Raw genomic sequence first — 3,750 nt, forward strand, 5'->3', positions numbered from 1 at the left:
CAAACAGCAGCCTTCGAGATTTTTAGGTCATATTCTTAAAATTTATTTCTGTCAACATGCGTTTTTTGACCGTGGAAAAACACTCCGGAGCTTTTGATGGATCATACAAAGCCTTAAGCACTCAAAGTTCTTGTGGATAATCCCACTAGGCCTAACTACTTGGCTGAAAAGAGGTTTGCTGCACCAGTTGATATCACAACGAGACAAAAGAGTTGTCTTTCTAATGAGATTTTTAAAGAATTATTGCCGGAGCTTTGAAGTAAGAAGTTGTGCCAAACTGATCTGAAAATTTTATTACATATTCAGCAACAAACGAGTTATTAATTTAGTTGGATATTGGAATCAAGAATGCTTGTTTTCTCTAATAATTTTGTTGTTGTTAATAAAACAAAAGTTTTCTTGCGTTTCTTTAAAGTGTCTTAGGCCTACTTAGAGCAGTGGCGAGTGAGGCAAATCAGAGTTGAATTTAGAGCTATCCATTGCAGCTTAGGCTAAAGATTTTAAAATCAACTTAATGCTTGATTTTAAGGAACAAGCTTTTACATAACTATTATTTCGTTGATATGAAAAACAAATAGCTTTAAACCATAGGTATGGTTGGTTTGTGTGGATGAAATTTTTGCAAAATGAAAACGTGCAAACCGTTTTAAAGGTAAAGAGAAAAAAAGCAATTTTACGCTTTCTATGAATCATTAACAGTTAGGCTATTCTATTTATGGAATTGTACCAACCAGTGGCAGTTCGTGATCATTTGCTATGGAGGAGCTGCAGTCTTGATTCGATGTGTTTATTGAACGATGATGATTTTATTAGAGTTTCAAAAGATCTGTGAACTGTAGCCTATAGTGTATACGTATATATGTAAATATAAAGAAATATTGCTGAACTGTTATGTAGCTTACAGCTTAGCTAAAAACCTCTCTCTAATCAAGGTTTTGTTACTGATGACGCAATCAAGTGTCAACCAGCAAGTATATTCATCATAAAACTTTTAAAAATAACTATATTTAGACTTGAGGCTAGCTTCTTTTTATTACTGTGTGATCTAATTACCAACTCACTAACTCAGCCTCCCAGTAATTTTTCTATAATTCAATCATAAAAAATATAATATAATTAATATAAATAATAAATAAAGTCCTGCTTCAAATATTTTGAAAATGTTGACTCCAAACTCCACTCCGACTCCGAATGCAAACCATAAAACACAATCCTGGTTTGTTTCATATAGACCAGGGGTCACCAACCTTTTTTGCATGCGGGCCAGTTTGGCACTAAGGAGAGATGTGGCGGGCCGCACTAATAAAATTTTAGGTAGGTTGACTCTTATGCTAGAAAAGAACGCATTTCGTACCCAGTATCCAGCGTTACATGTTGTTCATATTTATGTTAGAATACCGCAGCAACAAAATTAATCGAACAACGCTACTGCCAGGCCAAGCTCCTTTAACAACAGTTTTGACTTCTTTAACAATGCCTTATAAACGAGGCCACTTGTTTTGCGCACTTTTAGCGAGGCGAGCGGTTTCATCAGAATATGCATCGCCAAGCAAGAGTGGTGTTGTCACTTCGCTTCACAAAAGATACCTTGCAATTAACAATTTCGGTAAACAAGAAAATGTTTGACACATCGCAATACAAGCAACAATAGTGACCTGCAAACATATCAGCGAAAAATAGGCTCCAATATGAAATCAGGCACCACGAAACAAACGCTTGTGGAAATCATCGAAAAATCGTAATTCATGAACGGTCTTCCCTCTAAAAAAGCAATGAGTTGATTTTTCATCTTTTTTGTGAGAGTCTATAAAAACCTTATTCAGGCATGGCCGATGATGATGATGATGATAAAAACCGCCTTTCTTTTATTATAGACAACTGTCACTTGCGGAAAGTTGCGGTGCTTATCAGCGTGGCAAGAATTTGTTGATTAACAACATTTTGCTGTACTTGCTTCGGCAGTACATATACTAAAATTGGAACGATACAGAGAAGATTAGCATGGTCCCTGCGCAAGGATGACACGCAAAATCGTGAAGCGTTCCATATTTAAAAAAAAAAAAAAACGTTTTGCAGTACTAAGCTAAATATTTTCATAATACATTCAGAAAAAGTCTTTAAATTTATATATAATATTTTGCTAATTTATTGAGTTGGCACACCGACCTATTTTGCCAACAAAAACTTGCATAAAGAGAACACTGCTCGTGCAATACAATAACGGTGAAACGCACACTAGTGTTTACGTGACATTTGCAAACTTAAAATAAGCAACCCTATGCTCACAGACAATTTCGAAATTCGAAAACAGACGTTTTAATCAACCACTAGGACAGTGTGGCTGGTCATCGCATTGGAATAACTTTAAGCAACCCCCACCTAGAATTATAATCTGATTGGTCGGTCGGTGGAATCGTATGCAATGCGAAAATATGCTTCCCGGAAAGTATTTTTTGCCTTCGTGCTCTTTAACTCCTCAAGAAAAGTATTTTTGGTTATACTTGTACGCTGATACCTTCCGCGGGCCGCAGCGACACAGCGTGGCGGGCTGCATGCGGCCCGCGGGCCGCCAGTTGGTGACCCCTGATATAGACTAATAAAACTTTTCTGTTTTTTGTGAACCACCCAGCAAACTGTCCACTTGAAGCGGTTGACTGTCTCTTATCATTAGTCTCGTCCTGCTGCTCAACACAACAAACAGTGTACCAGCCTCATTTTTGTACACTGTTTGTTGTGTTGAAAATGAGGCTGGTAGGCTACACTGTTTGTTGTGTTGAGCAACAGGACGAGAGATTGTTTTATATAGTGCTGTAATTTATAAATACATAATCCCCTGTCATAAATAAAATAAAAAATTTTAAATGAAAAAAATACTGCTTGAAAAAGAAAACCATAAAAATACACGAAAATAACAACTGCGCCGAGTTGTACGTTAAAAGCATCAAATAGTAAAAAAAATCAGACTCTGGCTGCTGTTTTTGCCAAGAATTTCAGACCGGGTCCACTCCGACTCCAGTCGAAACGAGAGACTCCGGCTCCTAAATACTCTGAAACTCTTGCTTCTATAGCCAGCAATGTCTTACTTAGTTCGTGTTACGTCACAATAAGCAAACGTTATTTATGAAGGCTGCGATGCAATGCAGCTGATGTTTTTATGGAAACAACCCTTTTTGAAATAGTCAATTATTTAATTTAGGTCAGCGCTTTTCAATCTTTTTGTCATGGCGGAAACCTAATTTACTTTCACGTTTGTCGCGAAACCTCCACTAAAATAAATTAGAAATCAATAAATATCTATCAATGTTTCCTTTTCGGCTATTGACTGCATTCAACCTCTTGTTTAACTAACCGGCTTACTTGGAGTGTGAATACGACATGGTGGTCTAACAATTCAAACTGATGCGTCAATCTACTGAAGCAAGAAACTAATTCTTCTAAAGAAGGAAAAGCTCTTTAAACTCATGAAACCCCACTACATGTTCCGTGGAACCTCTGTTGAAGAGCATTGAGCTAGATCGATTAGAATGTTATACCGTAGTCTAACAACTGTGCAAATGCTCTTTTAAAAAATTGATCTAAAAATTACGAATGGCGCATCACTATACTGTATGTAGGCCTATACTGAAGCAAGAAATTAATTTCTCCAAAAAACAAAGAAGCCTTGCAGAATCGAATTTGTGTTGAAATCTAACGCATTGTGAAAAACAATATCATTATTTTCATTTAAATTTATCTTGCGTTGTAACTTTT

General features: G+C 36.5%; 1 non-coding gene across 1 annotated transcript; it reads left to right on the top strand.

The window, feature by feature from the left end:
- The first annotated feature begins 1,946 nt into the window (after nucleotides 1-1,946).
- On the top strand, nucleotides 1,947-2,053 carry LOC145776458 (U6 spliceosomal RNA). The gene has a single exon (XR_014290248.1). It is a non-coding gene; the product is annotated as a U6 spliceosomal RNA (small nuclear RNA).
- The last annotated feature ends 1,697 nt before the right edge of the window (nucleotides 2,054-3,750 follow it).

This window comes from Aplidium turbinatum, chromosome 8, assembly GCF_918807975.1.
Source record: "Aplidium turbinatum chromosome 8, kaAplTurb1.1, whole genome shotgun sequence".
NCBI classification, from domain to species: domain Eukaryota; kingdom Metazoa; phylum Chordata; class Ascidiacea; order Aplousobranchia; family Polyclinidae; genus Aplidium; species Aplidium turbinatum.